The sequence below is a fragment of the Liolophura sinensis genome, chromosome 12 (genome assembly GCF_032854445.1).
Source record: "Liolophura sinensis isolate JHLJ2023 chromosome 12, CUHK_Ljap_v2, whole genome shotgun sequence".
NCBI lineage: Eukaryota > Metazoa > Mollusca > Polyplacophora > Chitonida > Chitonidae > Liolophura > Liolophura sinensis.
The window spans coordinates 25,054,841-25,073,020 of record NC_088306.1 but is presented as its reverse complement, the minus strand read 5'-3'; the positions used below and the strand labels follow the sequence as shown (position 1 = coordinate 25,073,020).

General features: G+C 38.2%; 1 long non-coding RNA gene across 1 annotated transcript; it reads right to left on the bottom strand.

The window, feature by feature from the left end:
- Positions 1–6,929: 6,929 nt before the first annotated feature.
- LOC135479652 (uncharacterized) lies at positions 6,930–16,328 on the bottom strand. The gene is made up of 3 exons (XR_010445876.1): positions 16,223–16,328; positions 8,870–9,014; positions 6,930–7,711 (listed from the first exon to the last, which is right to left on the bottom strand). It is a non-coding gene; the product is annotated as an uncharacterized LOC135479652 (long non-coding RNA).
- Positions 16,329–18,180: the final 1,852 nt, after the last annotated feature.

Below are 18,180 nucleotides of genomic sequence, written 5' to 3'. Positions count from 1 at the left end.
CTGCTGAGTAAAGAGGTTATCGAGTCATCAAATAGGGTGTCATCTGCAGTTTTGGTGCATAAAAAGGAGGGCAGCCAAAGATTTTGCATCGACCATCGGTTTCTGAATATGGTAATTGACGAGGACGCCTATCAGCTTCCTAGAGTAGATGACTCCTTGAATGGCTACTGGCAGGTAGAAATGGACGAAAAAGACAAGCTGAAAACTGCTTTTACCACTCAAGTACTGTCACAATTCCCCTGCTGGGGACATCTTGGTGTCAACAAAACACTGAGTGATGTAAGACACCAGTTCTATTGGCCAGGACCTGAGAAAGACGTGCGGCGCTTGTGCAGGATTTGTAAGCGTTGTGCCAAGCGAAAATCTCATGATCGACACAGAAGAGCTCCGATGCAGTGTACTGATGCTGAACTACCCATGGAAAGGATTGCAGTGGAGTTGCTAGGATCCTTACCTAAAACTCTATGAGGAAACTTACATCCTAGTGGTGCAAGATACTTCGTCATATGGCCCGAAGCTTTTAGGGTTTAAAACATGGACGCCAAAACTGTTGCTAGAAAGCTTGTTGGTGATGTAATCCGTCGCTATAGTGTACTACGTATTATCCACACCAACCAAGGGCGTCGATTTGGGTTGATCCTAATGAATGTTCTGTGATCGCTGCTAGGAATACGCAAGACGAGGTCCAAACCCTACCACCCCGAATCGCATGGTATTGTAGGGAGACGTCCGTAGATGTCCGTAGATGGTCTCGGGATGTCCCGCCACTTCAACTCAGTAAACGAACTGAAAGACCACATGCCCTCAACCCATGAAATTGCACAAAACTACCTTGGGGATTTGCTTCGTCGTCAGGAAAGGCTTCATGATAACAAATTATAATTGGCAGGAATTTCACACAGGCGATAAAGTGTGGTTGTACACGTCTTAACGTCTGAATGGCCTAATCCCGAAGCTGCAGCACTTTTGGCGTGGATCGTATGAGATCATTGATTGCTATAGTGATCTGCAGACTGGAAAAGCCAAAGGTCATTCACGTGGACATTCTGATGCCGTTTGAGGAGAGAATTAATGAACAGATCGAAGAAGCAGCGCCACAGATTGCCTTGGAACATTCAACAGCGATCCATGACGCTGGCGTACGCCACGACAGGAAAGTAATAAACGTACGCGTAAATTGCCTCGGACCTTGACAGTCTATCAAGTATACCGTTTAACCAATCACGGGCTGACAGAGAATATTAATACCTTCGCGGATTGGGCTGTTCCTCATTCATAAGATCGGCTTCCAATGGAGCGAATTAAATCTGCAGTGAGACTTGTTGAATGAATTCCTCAGTGATATTCATTTCCACCGAAAAGGTAATGCAGCACGTGGCTGACAAGCACGCCACTAAGAAACAAAAGTGTAGAGTATGCATCTACAGTCAGAGAGGCTTGCGAGGGCGGCCCAGTGCTAACCGGCACACGCCGAATCCGGAGATGCCTGAGCCCGGGTGTTCGGCCAAAGTTAGAAAGGCGACCAGGCCTCAGCCAGTGTATGCACCCCAGCGAAAAGGACACTCAAAGAAAGTTCGTGCCCGATAATAACCCAATAATTCTGGAAGACAAAGCTTCATCGATTCAGCAAGAAAGCAACACGTTGCTACACAAGCCGACATAGGCCTACCCTGTCCAGATTCAGCGAAATCAAGATGGTGCACGCCAGCACCAGACAAACCCACGTGCTGGCACTGATATCGGAATCCAGTGTCAAGGCGTCGCCGAGAAGAAAACCCCGACGGAAGTGACAGATTGGCTGGATTATCACTAAACTTTTCTGTGTTCTTTTACTCTTTACAATCACTTTAGTAACAACTGTTTTGTTAATCTTTTGGCTGGTTATTAATAAGTGTTACCATATTCTACGCCTTTGTAGTAAAATTACTCGAGGACGAGTAACCTCAGAGGCGAGGGTTATGTCGTAACCCTTGATCTTTCTATGCAAGTATTTGCAGGTAGACGGCGTCCGGGCACCAAATCAGGCGATTCCCTTTAAATGCGGCTGTAAGCCGAGCCAAGGAGAGACTGACAAGCTGCAGTTCGCAAGAACTACGCCTCGGGTTGTCAGTGGCTAGGTGACTACCATCTATTGGCGCACGCCAACTAACCCGGAGTTTGTTGGAATAAAGGTTCAAATCGCTACCATATGTTCCATTCTGTGCTTGATAGATCGATTTGTTACTTCGTAACAATTAAAAACCGACACACGTATTCTGCGCATGTCTAACACTGACGAACACACGCCTTTAGTCTGAGTGGTTGCTCCGGTTTATCAGGAGAGAGCCGGAGCTGCTAAGTGAATTTGTGGAGAGAATGTGAGCAGTTAAAAACACTGATAATATTGTAGTATAATACAAGCCTGTAAACTTTCCCCATGTCGTTTAATATCTGGCGTAAATTACCTACACACGCACACACACACACACACACACACACACACACATATATATATATATATATATATATATGCCTAATTGTTCATAAAGTTCAATAAGAACACCGATCCTCTATCACGTGTGAGTTGAGAAAGGCTTTCTTTAAGTTATTTGAATTTAATAAGAATACTAAGTTAAAATAGAAACGACGTAGTGGGGTAAAAGTTTGTTTTTAATTCTCTCCGTTTGTTAACAGGGCCACAAATCCCGCCAATAGGAAAATTCGTGGCAGTGGGTTGGTTAAAATATATGTTTTACAATAAGAGAAATCAATGGCAAAAAAGTATTGTAGATAACAAAGCAATTGCAGTTATTAAAGCACAAAATCGAGTCTCTTCAAAGGAAGTCTCTCTACGCGCAGTCCCCCAAACGCACCTACATGCCAGGCCTCAGTGGAATGCGTTGGCTACGTACACCACGCACTTTTGGAAGTCGTTGAGGGTGCACTGTGCCTTGCCTGTACAGCCGGGGCATGGTCCTATCCTCTGGAACCTGTTCCTCCGCCCATTCCGGCCCGCGCCCCCTGCATTCGGGGAAGACACGGCGGCTGCAACACGGAGCCTTGAGCAAGTTTCTGGCTCCCACAAGGGCAGTACATAAGTGTGCCCCTTCGCCAGCAACACCACCAAATCGGTAGTTGGATTCGTGAGGACCTCCAGCAGTCAGCGATCTCACTACGTAAACGGCCGGCATAAGCCGAGGTGGCTGTGGGGGTAAGGCGCTGCGCGAAGCCGGCGGTGGAAAGGTGCCGAGTCGTCGGAATTCTACCCGTCGTTGGATTCTGTGACACGGAAGGTGGCAGTGTCTATCACCAGGGGTTGGAACGGAACGACGTCAGTGGGGTGATGATGCAATAAGGAGACCTACATGGCTCATATTTCTGAGGGAAACACATGCAGGGTAGAATCAAAACCTATGGCAACAAAGAATGCAATTTCCAGAAGCTTTAAACACCGTTTGTATATTTCTCATCAGTTTCAGCACAGCTTCTATACAAGGTCTGCGTTCCCCTGCACAAATAAGATCATTAAAAAAGTTAGCTTTGTCAGGAGTGTGCATGTACCTAGCACATTTAAACAGAAAATGTTCAACAGTTTCTTCGACAAGACACTTTCAAAAAGATTGGAATCAGGTAATTTGAACCTGTATACGCTGTATAAAATGACACTGTATGTTCACAGTGAAAAATGCTGGCAATTTTGTGACCAGTTTTTTCCACTGTAGATTTACAAGATGTACTGTTTGCATATGTACACTCAAAACTGTAGTATATTTTCACTTAATGATGTTCATATAATTGCATGGGAGGTTAGGGGTTAATTTACTGCCTTTTCCATAAAGTAGACATAGGTTTTACCTGTAGAATGTAAATTTTTATGGGTTAGAGATATCCTTAAATTAAATTAGAATTTTTGTGGAATATTTTGAAAGATTTTGAACATATAGAGACAGGATACTTTGTGGACTCATGAGCGCAAGTTGTTTTTGGCGCCTTGATATAACTTTTGAAGGACACAGTTTCCGTTTACCCCTGTCCTTTCCAACGTAAGAATTTTAACACTTGATGATTTAATTAGATGACCATATTTCACATATAATACATTGACATGTTGAAGGAGTTTCTCTCCAGGCATGGTGATCAGATATTGTTTGGCTGGGTTGCAAACAACATTTTTCTAGCGACCTTAATTTTGGCAAAACATCCGCCATTGTTAATATTTTGAAGTGACAAATTCTAGTAAAGTTTCCATTACTTTTGGACATATTCTTGTTGTAACAAACTACGTACAGCATCTTAAAACAACATCAGTACTCACTGAGTGGCATGATTTTGGCATAAATCGTCCTTTGTACCAAGTTTAAGACACTAAACCATTTTTTTTTCGTTGTTGTTTCCCCGCGCACGATCGTCGTTCACGCTGAACTGCCGTTTTACGAGGTTTTCTACTTTACGACATCCCTTAGTGTTAAACTCATACTGAAGAGTTTCAATAGGGGCATTGACTTGTATTTGCGAAAGTAAATAGTTTCACTCTACAGGCTCATCATCTCCCTTCTACTTACAAGTTATTGTTCATCTTTTCATTTTTAAAATCTATTTACAGTTAGATTTTTGCGCCATGAGATCAGATACGCATGTACATGTATAGTATTTCTATACATAGATGTTGTGACTTCGGTGTTAGCCAATCAGTGCCCTGAGTACAAACCTTGGTACTCATGAATATTTATGAGCGTAGACTATAAATACTGGGCAAATTCCCACTTTTAGTCCCAGATGATCTCGGACCACCGTCGTGTTAACATCTCAATTTCCACCTAGTTAGCTTTCTAAGGAAGGTATTTTACATTTATATAAGCAGTTTAAAGTAGTAACTAGACAAGTTGTCAGCAATGAAGTGGGATTTCAGCTTTAGAGCATACCAAGAGACAGTGGGACTGCTAGTTCCAAATTGTGACACAAGTGTTCCCAGGCTGTGGGACTGATATTCCCAACCATGACTGAGACAGTATATTTCAATAGTTTGTAACTGGGATTTTCTGGACCAAAATTTTATAATTCCCAAGTATGTGCTGAAACATTTATACTGGGATAAGTTGTCCATAGGTGCCCCTAAGCAATAATGGGACTAGCATTCCCAGTTTTGGCACAGTGAGACGCCGAGTCCCAGATATGGGAACTCGTTTTCCCAAGTTATTACTGGACCATTTCTGGAACTATTACTCCCAGAGAAGACCTGGAAGTATTATTTGCTGATAATTTCCCCACATATGGCTGACATATTGTCTATATAACACCAGTAGGACATACCGGTATCACAACAGCACTAGGATTAATACCTCCCTGAGATATCCCTAACACAGTTACCCCAACCTTCTGAAGTACAGATGTCGTGCCTGTACACAGTACCTGCACCTTTAGATATATATATATACATACCCCTGTTACTCTATTTTAATAAAACTGTTGCTGCTGTTTGTTGAACCTTGAAATCGGACTTTTCTGGCTTATTCGAAGTTCAGAGCTAACTAGGGGTTTTCCCGAACATACTCCTGAATGACACGGACTGACCGAGCTGACATTCAAAAGAATCCATAGTAGCGGACGTCTCCAGAAGTATACAGATATTGCTCCAGAGTTCGACACTGGGTGCTTCACGCTACCAATATTGTGCTTTCCCCTGTGGTAAACGGTGTGACTTGGAACTCGGATATCTGTATAGTTAAGAAGATTATATCTACAAAAAGAAAACAAATCGCTACAATACCATTGTACACAACAACTGCCAATAACTCCAATGCAAAAAATTATTAAATCTCAATGTGGTTTTATTACAGGCTTACCAGTAGATTTGCAGCTGTCATTGTAGTATTACAGAGCAAACGACTGTAAATTACCAACGAAATCCATGGCAAATTAACAAAAACCTCCTTTGATTTTATTTTCGACTTCACAGTAGACTTGCAGAAGTCTTCATAGTGCTACCAAAAAGTAACTGTCTATTACCTTTGAAGTCCAAATCAAATCAAGCAATAATTCATATGACAATATTATTAATTTATTCAAACACAGGTTTGACAAAACGCACCTTTAACAGTGGAAAGCTGGCCACACAAGTCATGTGACTTGCTACAGGCACAGCTAAGGATCTAACTTCAGCATATCAACAAAAGATTCGAACAGTAATAAGGGCTTATGTATGCGGGGTAAGTAATGTGTGACTACACACATGTATGATACATAAAGTCTTTCATTACATCTTTTTCTGATTAAAACACTGAGTATGTAAGAATGTGATTTTGCCCTTTAAAGCAAACGCTTTTCTTACATATACATCTCTAACATAGGAATGAACAGACAGCTAAACACAAGAAAATGTTAATTACATGTACAACTTTTGAGCAAATTCGCTGCATTATAAGAGATGTCACTCAAATGAAGATAAGCGTTTACTCTAATAAAAACTCTAATAGGAATCCTTCAAATGCTTCTGACCCACACAGATCAAACTGTCTTAATTACCTGGAATTAACTGTTACACCAAAACTTTAATACTTGATGCAAAACACAGAACTTGTCAAATGTTATCTCAGCTTATATTGAACAGCACTGAACAGGAAACACATCCACTGGCAATATGAAACTTCCATATGAAACCATTTAAAAGAAAAACTACAGCTTCATTTTGTCATAAAAACTAAAATGAATCATTTTTAATACAAATAATTTGAAGGCAATAAGCGTACAACATCAAAACAAACGAAGCACAAACACCATCCATTTACAGGTGTCAACACGAAACTATACATACTGAAGAGTTAGATTGTAGCTTCAACTCTTGATGATGTACTGTAATTCTTCAAACTTTTCATGTGTTGTGTATATATATATATATATATATATATATATATATATATATATATATATATTTCAGCATATTGTGAAGGAATTACTCTGTGTAGACTGATAAAATTATACTTCATGTGAAGCACTGAAATTGACCAACCCAACCAATGTAGTTCTGTGTCCAAAAATTTTTAAAAAAAAATAAGATCAAGAATCCAAAAATGTGCACAAATTGAGCTGAAAGTTGCTCTTCCATATGCAAAATGGTTGAGGAATTAGGGTAACATGTAAACTGAATTGTTTTCCATCAACATTATCTAGAGGCAATAATCTTATAACAAAAATATAGATTCTTAGTTTCAGTTTACATTTGTGTCATTAGAAACAAAATCAGTGGAAATCCGTATCTCAACATATTTTTCCCCATCAACTGCTCATTCGAAAGCATTCACAAATTTGTCAGTTGGAAACAGTAAACAGATTACATGTGCATAAAAAATGCACAGCGGCAATACATTCTATCCTGATGTAAAAATGTGCCTGCATACATTGACTTACAAGCTTCCTTTTGGAAATATCCATGCAAAATTACATTTGCACAACTTCATGTCTCAGTGGGGTTTGACTTCCATTGTAGATAAGCTTTAGACTCTGTGTTCTGAGCCACTATTAATCTTCCAACTGACAGAAGAAATAACAAAATATCTTACCAAACCATCGCTGAATAAACATTTATGTTTAACAGTGAACTTCAGTGTCAAACAGAGATACTATACTCAAATGAAACTCCATCAGGGAGTTCGGGAATGACGGGACTTCACTGGGCATTCCACTTTGTCTGGCCTTTCATTTGCTCTCAGTTGATGGACTCAGATCCACCAAGCATCTGCAGTGGAAACCATTTTGATAGTGTAATGGCCAAAAAATCTACATCCATGGGTCGCAGAAATCACATGTACATAAACATACCTCAAATTAACAGTTTGCAACGCAATTCATTCCTCTAGTTTTATCATAATTTATCTGATATTCAAAGGGTATCCACACTGCATGTGTGTTAAAGGCACCAACAGACAACTTTATATGATACATGATGTTTGTCTCCAGCCATATCCAAGAATTTTCCCCTTTTACCATGGCGGTATATAAATATTTGTGGAAGAAAATAGCTCCTGGAGTAAACCACCAACCTCTGGCAAGTTTGTGAATACTGGCAAACTTTACCATGAAGCAAGTGGTATCCAGTTTATTTGATTGGTGTTTTACGCCGTACTCAAGAATATTTCACTTATACGACGGCGGCCAGCATTATGGTGGGAGGAAACCGGGCAGAGCCTGGGGGAAACCCACGACCATCCGCAGGTTGCTGGCAGACCTTCCCACTTACGGCCGGAGAGGAAGCCAGCATGAGCTGGACTTGAACTCACAGCGACCGCATTGGTGAGAGGCTTCTGGGTCATTACGCTGCGCTAGCGTGCTAACCGACTGAGCCACGGAGGCCCCAAGTGGTATCCAGCAAACTTGAGCAAGACTACATGGGTGAGAACATTAAAAGGTTATAAATCAGATTTGAGCATGCATTCTTCACCTTACTTCAAAAGAAAAAAAAAAAAAGAAATCATTGCTAGAGTATATCCTTGGTTTAACAGAAGATGCTAATACTAAGAGACCGCATTACATCAGGGCTCTAAATGGTGTCCAATTTGAAATTTGTTTTAAGAAGCAATTAGTTAAATTACAACCTAGAAAATGGAGGTAAATGGATATTTGCTAGCTTATTTATCAGTCCAATCAGAACATAATATTTAAAACTGAAAAATTTAAGTGCTTTCAAATGTACATTCCAAAATAAATTCTTTTTCAAAACCTTAGGCAAACACTTTGCAACCTCAGTAAATTTAATATCTTTCCAGAATTTCAGAGATCATTTGAACCCTGGTGCATGTACTATCTTCATTTCAACTGTGCTTCGAGATGATAAAAAAAATCTAACAAAACAAAACAAACAAACAAACAATGAATATAGAACACATAGGAATCTCACCTTTGCATGAATTCTGTGTGGCTTCCTCGTATTACATGTTAAATACGTGACTTGCAAATACTATCACCAAACCATCTATTTCCAGAGTAACAACTCTCTTTTCAATCACTAAGAAGGGTTTTTTTACCAGGATCAGGTACATCACCTGAAACATGCATAAACGAGAGGATGTAAAGGCAAGAAACAGTTTAAGAATCGACATTCGCAATGTAAGGTTTTGATACTATGCAAATGAGAGAAACAGTACAAATCCAGGCATACCGGAACATCTTCTACCTTAGAAGATATTGAATTTGGTCAATTCAAAATACGGAGGGTAGATATTTCCACAAAAAATGATAATAATCTTTCAAGTAACAACTAACAGTGCCAATGTACACTGTACATATGAAAAGGAGAAAAATATTAGGCTCACAAACATGAAATCAATCAGTGTATCAAAAAATTACCCAATACTCTTTTTCTTTACAAAGTTCATTTATACCCCATTAAAGAACAAATGATCAAGATATTGTGATTACTTCATCCACATACTAAAACTACATACCTACAACTGCACGATAGGGTGTTAGGATCTGGCAGTCATGACATTAAACCCCAAGCACTCAATCACTCAACATCCTTTGATTTGGTTGTTTCAGATAAAAAAAAAAATACATCTAAATTTCTCTGTAAAACTTGTTCCAACTAAAATTACTTCTTAATGATCCACTGCGAACTGTGGGACATTTCTTAAAAGTATCACAGTGGAAAGCTTCATTAGTAATGCAACTAATAACATCTTCTGAAATATCAAATCTACTAAGAGGTTATTTAGCAAGGACAGAATCATATCTCAATTCAGATCATGTATCCGTGACAGTTGGTCTGTCAAAGTTTGTAACACTTTAGTTGGAATATGATGTTTTTTCTGAAATTTCAAATAAAACAGAGCACTGTTTGTTTCAATGGCCTCTTGTAAATAGTCAAATCTATCCTGATCTAAATGCAGTCTATTATGGTAATCCAATATGCATAGGCCTATGTCTTTGTGGTTTTGAAAGGGACAGGGTAATGACCGGAATGAAAACCTCGAATACATGTGTAAGGGAAGAGTTAATTCCCTTGGATATATTTGTTCAATTTATGTGGGTTTTTCTTCTGTAAACTTTTTGGACATATTTCGCTGATGATCAAATTCCTTTAGAAAACCCGCCCTATTAAGGTAATTAAAACTATGCTGTGTTCGGATAGGAACGACTTTTGTGGTAGTCCATTTTATGAGATTTATGAAACCCCAGTCTTTGGCTGTGCGTCAGAGAGAGGGGTGGAGAGTATATGTAGAGGTCTAAAACACCACAATCTTGGCTTCCATCGGACAGATCGACGCACAAGATACCACGCATGCCTGGGTGATCTGAGATGGCAAATTATTAGACCTTTTCCCACCCTCTCCCTCTGTAGTAAATGTTCCCTAGGATATGTGGGAAGCTACATAATTGCTCTTTTAGGTCTTGACCAGGGTAATGTTGTGTTTCTTGATTTCCTTTGTTCATGAAAGTTATCGTCAAGTTTCACAACCCTAGGGCCGGTTTCATGAAGTGCACTTAGTTAAGTAAGCCCTTAACTACCATGGCAACATGTTGTAGAGATATAACGTGCACTTAGCTACGGGATACTAAACACTAAGTATGCTTCATGAAACCGGCCCCAGGTGTTTGAGTTCGACTCTGTTGGGCAGGCTCGGATTGGTATGAAGTTTATTTCATGCCGTTTGTAACCTCAACTACGACCTTGGTTGGGCCAAGGAAGGCAACTCAGTTGCTCGCGTTACACAGGAAAGCCCGGAATAACAGAACCCAAGAATTTGCAAATGGCAATTACTGGAAAACTACTGTTCTCATCAGCTCAACGGATTTAGAAAGACATACTAAATTTGTGTCATTAACCATCGATTATTGGACTTTATTCCTTCCCGAAACAGAGTCGACGGTGATGAAATGCAATTACAGCCTCTGAACTTCGGCAGGGGAGATAGATGGCGTGATGGTCACCAATGTATGTTTTGTATCCACAAAGTATAGGCCCCCCTATTATGTGCCAAAATACAACTCAGGTTAGAGATTATATATTACTGTTATCAATAGTGAAGGAAAATGGGAAAACCAAGGTTTTTATGCAACATATAAAAATATTTTAAAAAATCGGTAAAACGCATTAAATAATTTCCATACAGATAGCTATTTTCACAAATTAATTTTGCACAGTTACTCTTTAAAAAATTGAGTAAAATATTGGAATGCGTGCTTTTCTGAAAGGTATGCATGAAAAGTCAATCATATTAAACAGTATTTCTCATGTGTGATATATTTTATAAACGCTTTTTAAGACTTAAAGTGAAAACTACTTAAAGTTTAAGATATAAAATATTTTATTAAATTTAAATAAACCACTGTAATCGTTTCCAGACAGACATTGTATATACATTTAATAAAATATTTTACATCTTAAACCTAATGTAATTTTCACTTTAAGTCTTAAAAGTGTACGTAAATGGAATTTGATATTTAGCATTGATATATTTTATCTACATATTAAGATTCTCCTGCATGCTTACATTAGTGTATATATTTATAAAATTTATAAATTTATCATTTATAAAGTTCATTATAGCTTTACCTAAATCCATTTACAAATTGTATTACAAAATTTATTATCTGGTTTGATATATTCCTTTCATGTTCCTGAACCATTCACTTCATAAGTGAACGAAATATTACGTATACTTTATAAATATATATTTTTGTTGTCATACCATTTAGTAGATTTAAATTTATCTGCTTACAACATTATTGGATTTTTGTAGCACATTATACATTAACCCATGGAACAATGGATTTATTTTATAATATTGGACACACTAGATGGATTTTTTCCCCCTTGTACGAGCATATTTTGTGAATTTTTAGAAATTTGCTTAGTGTGTCTCCGCCGGCGACGACGTATTCCACAGACAAGCTTGCCTGACCCGAAATTCGTTTATGAAACATGTCAGATACCAGCAAGGAAAAATGCCGGAGATTTCACTAGGTCCGCATAGTCTGTCCGCTCCAGTGATTTTCGGCGATCGAGTTGATAAATCAAAAAACACAGATTTGTGCTGACCTGTGACGTTTTGTTTGTGTCACATGGGTTACTACGTCACATGGTGTAACTTACTGAAAACAATCAATGGAAAAATCCACCTAGTGTGTCGGCAACTATGCTGCAAATATTGCCAACGTACCTTGTGGGCGATTAAGGTCGTCCCTACAGGCGAAAAAAATCCGCCTAGTGTGTCCCTGGCTCAAAAGTTTTACCATGATTGGGGTAAGTGACATTGGACTCTACCAGACAAAAAGCCTGCAGTCAAAATACCCTGGGACAAAAAGCCCACCCAGTACATCAAAATGGAAAAAGCACTCACAATCCATAATCAAGTCCACCCAAAAATTGTTTAGGGGAGATGATGCGATCTCAACTAAATAAATGAAGTAATGACTGAACAGAGTCGGTACAGGTAAATTTAGCATCAATATTGACAATATTTTTTCTTTTTGTTTCAGAGTATCTTTTTATTTATTTATTTGATTGGTGTTTTACGCTGTACCTAAGAATATTTCACTTATACAACAGCGGCCAGCATTATGGTGGGAGGAAACTGGGCAGAGCCCGGGGGAGACCCATGACCATCTGCAGGTTGCTGACAGACCTGAGAGGAAGCCAGCATGAGCTGGACTTGAACTCACAGCGACCGCATTGGAGTATCTTTTTATTAAATAAACCTGTGACAAAAACCTCTGATAATGTAAACATACATGTGGTGTAAAATATAAAGGAAAGAAAAAGAATTTCGAGGAAAGCAAGCAAATGTATTACTTTGAAAATTTGAAAATTTGTTCACAAGAAATATGAAAAACGATACATCCACCATCAGGAAATCAGGCACAGCTGAGCAGCTATAAACCGACGTCATGGTCAATTCCAGGGAGATTCTCTTGTGTTGTCTGCTAAAGTTTTTCAATGTTTATTGCCCCCTGATATACTTTTGTCCACAAACTGTGCACCATTGCTCGTGCCGGCCTCTGCACCTCCAGGGTTTGTGGATCTTATGTACATATTAACAAAAACAGCAGCCTTAAACTTTCACAGAGCACAAAGGCTTAAAGATATTAGTAAAATAACATCACAGTTTCCAAAACTTTTAAATGATCACTCTGAAAAATCTAAGACAAATATTAAAAATTATGTGGGACCATTTACAAAACTATGCACTTGGACAATAAAAGTGGTGACAGAAAAAACATTTTGAAAACAGTTGCTCTGATATATTTACAAGTTTCTATATTTTTACCATTACAAATGTTAGATATAATATGGTTTTAGAAGTACCTTTTCAGACTTTTTGGAAATTTGAAAAGAAAATGTAGTAACATGAGCTGTAAACATTAAAAGTAATAACTTTTGACATAAAAATGTGGCATACAGTTATGTACATGTATTCAAGTTTGTCAAGCTGTATTATTTTAATCTGTGGGTAAAACTTCATAACATGAGTGATTTTATGGCAGATTATATTCTTATAATTTAGGAATTTTTATATAATTTCAAGGCTCTAATTTCAGTACAATCCTATTCCAGACAAGAATTCAAGGGGACGTCACAAAACAAAATCAAAGTGCAGACTGGAAGTAACTGGCTTTGTTGAACTTTCATAATCCCTCAGAATTCATTTCAAAATTGCCATAATGCAATTAAATAACTAGAGTGGAGGTGATAGGTGAGCAGTGCCGAGGTTGAGGTGACGGCACATCCCCTTCAGAAGCTTGCTCCACCTTACGGGTTAACGTTGTTAATCACATGTGTTAAATGTCTGTTTGCTTTGGCTTCCGTGGAAGGCCTATCTGCCACAGTGTGCCTTATGGATATTCTGTAAATAATGAAATCCATACCACAATTCCTGTCAAATAATACAGAAAACTAAATTATTGTGTTTCTATAAGGATGGGGGATTACCACTCAAATTTACATTCGCTTTTACAATTAAGAATGTACATCAGTGACTAGTGTTTAAATACTGATCTCAAGAAGCCTCAAAGGAATTTTAAAATATCTTCCTTTATGTATTTCTCTCAATGTTTGTCAAAACAAAACTTCAAATCTGTAACTAAAAATACAAAACTTGTCTGACCTGCACTGTTCAAATGAAGGTGCATATGTATTGTATAATGATATAAATTATGTAATTATGTTAAGTTTTCGTATTATGGACATAATTTTTGTTTTGTTTTTATTGTGCTTGTAAGCATTTTTGTACAAATTGGATTTTTCTATTTATTTAATTAAGTCAACATTTAGCAGGCATAAGTGACAGGGATATTTTCATGGCTTAATATATTTATAAATTCCATTGGTAAAATGTTAATAAATGAGTACGGTATAGCCTGTATATACATACATTGTGTTGGCAAATGTAAATACTCCATGACTGTGTTCAATAATTTCACATACGCTGCCCCTGCCACTCTCCAATTCTAGGCGCCCACTCACCCATCCCAGAGATATCAACATGGTGTTAATTGAAAAAGCACATATGGTTACCACTAACAAGAATAAGAGAATATCGAAAAGAAAAGTAGTAGTTTCATTTCGTGGTTTGGTACATGAATGTAGAAAGGGCATGTGCAATTTTGAAAACCTCAGTTTATATGTAGTGCCCAGTATATTATTAATTAATATTCCCAATATCCTTTAAAATTGTTTTTCTTAACCTTTTATTTTTGAGTTTCAACAAAAAAAGTTCTGCCTGTTATACCTGACCACTAATTAATACCTCTCCCCTCTTTCACTCAGTGAGATGTGGGGGCAGTTGTGACTCTTTTTAAAACAACTGGACATCTCACATCTCACACTTTGTCTCCAGGCCAACACAATGTTCTTTTTACCTTATATTTTTTAATCTTAACTTCAAAGCACTATCAGCAGAGGAAAATAATGAAAATTCGACCCCTCCCCACTTTCAAAAAGAGCCCAACTGTATCTAAATACCCAAACATAACTGTAAAAAATTGATTTTTATTCTACAGTGAAATTAACAAGTGAAGATGTTATTAATGTAATAATTAACTACAAAACCAACCTAGTTTATCAAGAAATACGAAATTCTCCTGCATTTGGGTACCAGTCGAAATATTAACACATAACATTGTAGATCAGAATCCTGATCTGATTGCATATATATCAGAGCAGATATAATATGAACTAGAATTATGTTCAGTTTTACATCTTTTATGGGGTCTCCACATCCAGTTTTACGCTTTTGCTTTAGTATAGATCTGTATTACAAATGAATGTGATGAAATATAATAACTTGTATTCAGTAACAGTACAATGAAGTACTGCAAAAACATTCATCACAACAGTTCGCTTAATTTATCAAAAACTAAATTAAGTAAATTTCTAAAAACAGTTTATGATAATTATTTAATACGTATTATAGATTTTTTAAATACATATTTCAAAGAATACTCATTATTGATAGCAAAAGCATAATCTCGAAAATTTAATTGTATTTTGGTCCAGCAGATAATTTGGATCTTGAGACTTTTTTAACGCCTGGGCAAAAGCATGCTGGGAATTTATATTAAACACAATACGGTTTTGCACAGCCCACATGGCTGTGTATGCTGTAAGAAACGTACACTGGAGATCGTCACACCAGTTATCTCCCCTGCCAAAGCCAATGGTTACCGTCATCGCATTTCAGTACAGTCGACGCTGTACCGGGCAGGATTAAAGTACTATAACCGTTTCTAGTATGTCTAGAAAGCTTAGAAACCGACCTTTCTAAATCCGTTGAGTTTGGTACGATACACGATACAGTAGTAATCGCCAATTACAGATACCTGGGTACCCCTATTCCGGGTTTTCACTCCGGCCATTAAGCCGTCCCGTTTCGAGACATGTGAGCTACAAAATTATCCTCCTTGGTAAACCTGAACTTCCCACCACTCTTCGTAAAGGTAGTGTACTAGTTCCCTTTGTCGAATATGATGCTTCAGATGTAAAACTATACAACGTTTTGAAACAACCAACGAAGATATCACAGGTTCAAAAGTACATTTCACCGTGTTCCATTGCTTGATTTTGTTGTTGTTGGATAGTTGTCCGTCCCTCGTCCTGGTAACGACATGCGTGCACTTCGAGGGAATTCTGCATCAGTACCCCCAATACAATGTGACAGATTTAAAGTCTATTCCACAATATCGGAACTTAAACATACAGTTTGTTAACCGCCATTAACATGCACGATATTATCCCCGACAATTTGCTTACCTTTTCAACTTTCCACCGGCTGTTTTCCGCCAATTTTTCGAGATTTTCGCCAGTTGATGAGAACTCCGACATCTGGCGGTGAAGCAAGGGAGGAAATACTCTGCACGAGGTCGCAGCTAGTTGCATGGAAGAGTACCGGTATCTGCTTTGCCTGCCTACGTGGACCCTCTAGTTACCTGTTCTGTACGTCATTTAGTTCTCCATAATCTCATGGAAAGTTCAGGGTTTTGAAGAGTTAATCTGGCTCAGTAAATCAAGGTGTATGATGTCGGACATCGCGACCTTGATTAAATGAAGATGTTGTGTTAGAGAGAGAGACAGAGAGAGCCCCTGGGACGACTCAGGGTAAGGGATAGACGACAGAAGCTCTGAGACACCGAATACTGAGTTACGGTGCAATTACAGCAGATGACTACAGTAGTATTAACAACAACTAAAACTAAGACTAAAACTTGAAAAAAAAAAATAATTACAAAAATATAACGTAACAATATAATCCCATGATTGGTCTGCACAAAGGAATTTACAAACGCAAACACTGGAGTCGACAGTCCTGTCGATCACAACAGTTTAACAAGAAGAAGAAGCAGTTGGTGAAAAGTAAACGTAAATTTTAACTACAAAAATGCAAAAGAGACAAAAATTCACTGAACAGAAGATCCCCAGAAACGAACAAAACACCACCCACACAGCAAATTCACCACACGGGTCGTAAATACACCATATTTCGAGAAAACTCACGACCCACCTGACTGGAAGAAGGGAGATAACCCTTCACACTCGTTCATCTAAGCTTTACGTAAATTTTATATGTGATAGAAATTTGGGACATTTAAATTCATTTCATAAGGATTCAGCACACCCAGTATGGATGTATAACTACGAATGGTAGCTGTCGTTTGATGCCTATATGTACATGATTCGTTGTCAGGATTTTGCTTCTTTTTCGTACAATGAATGAGACAACTGACGTTATCAGTTACCGTATTGTAGTAAACAGGCTAACAGTGGACTGTCGGGTGAATTTGTATGTTTTAGTCATGATATAAATTATGTTGAATATTAGTTCATTGCATTTTGTGGCAAGGCCAGCACAAATCGGTTCTTTGGGCAGAAATGTGGCAGTGGAAATACAGTCAGAATTACTGCCCCTGACATTTTTTTCGGTTGACATTCCGTGTAAGGTTGCATTGTAGCACGAGGTCCTGAGCTGTGCACACTGACTAAAACTCAGTAGGCCTACAACATGTTTCTGAAACTTGTCGAAAAGTTCAACCGCAAGACAGATGTGATAATTCATCTTTACGACCAGATCATTGAACTCAGTATTGATATTGTTGTGTAATCGATATTTTAATATACATGTATCACCTTCTGAGGTTGTAGGGAAAATCACAATATTACTGAAACAGAGAACTTAATTTCTTGAATTGCCACCACACTTCCTAACGGGAGTGTCCCAGTTCTCCGTGTCGAATATGATGCTTCAGATGTTAAACTATATAACGTTTTAAAACAACCATTGACAATATCATTACAAACAGGTTTAAAAGTACGTCTGACTCTTGAGTTCGATTGCTTGATTTTGTTTTGGATAGTTGTCCGTGGCTCGTCCTGGTAACGAGATGCGTGCACTTCGAGGGAATTCTGCATCAGTACCCCCAATACAAGGTGATAGATTTAAAGTCTATTCCACAAGATTGGTACTTAAACATACAGTTTGTTAACCGCCATTAACATGCACGAAATCATCCGCGACAATTTGCTTGCCTTTCCCACTTTCCACCGGCTGTTTTCCGCCAAATTTTTTCACGATCCTCGCAAGTTGATGAAAACTCCGACATCTGGTGGTGAATCTCTATTTTAATATACATGTATCACCTACTGAGGTTGTAGAGAAAGTCACAATGCCACTAAAACAGGGAATTAAGTTTCGTACAATATGATTTTCAGTAGAG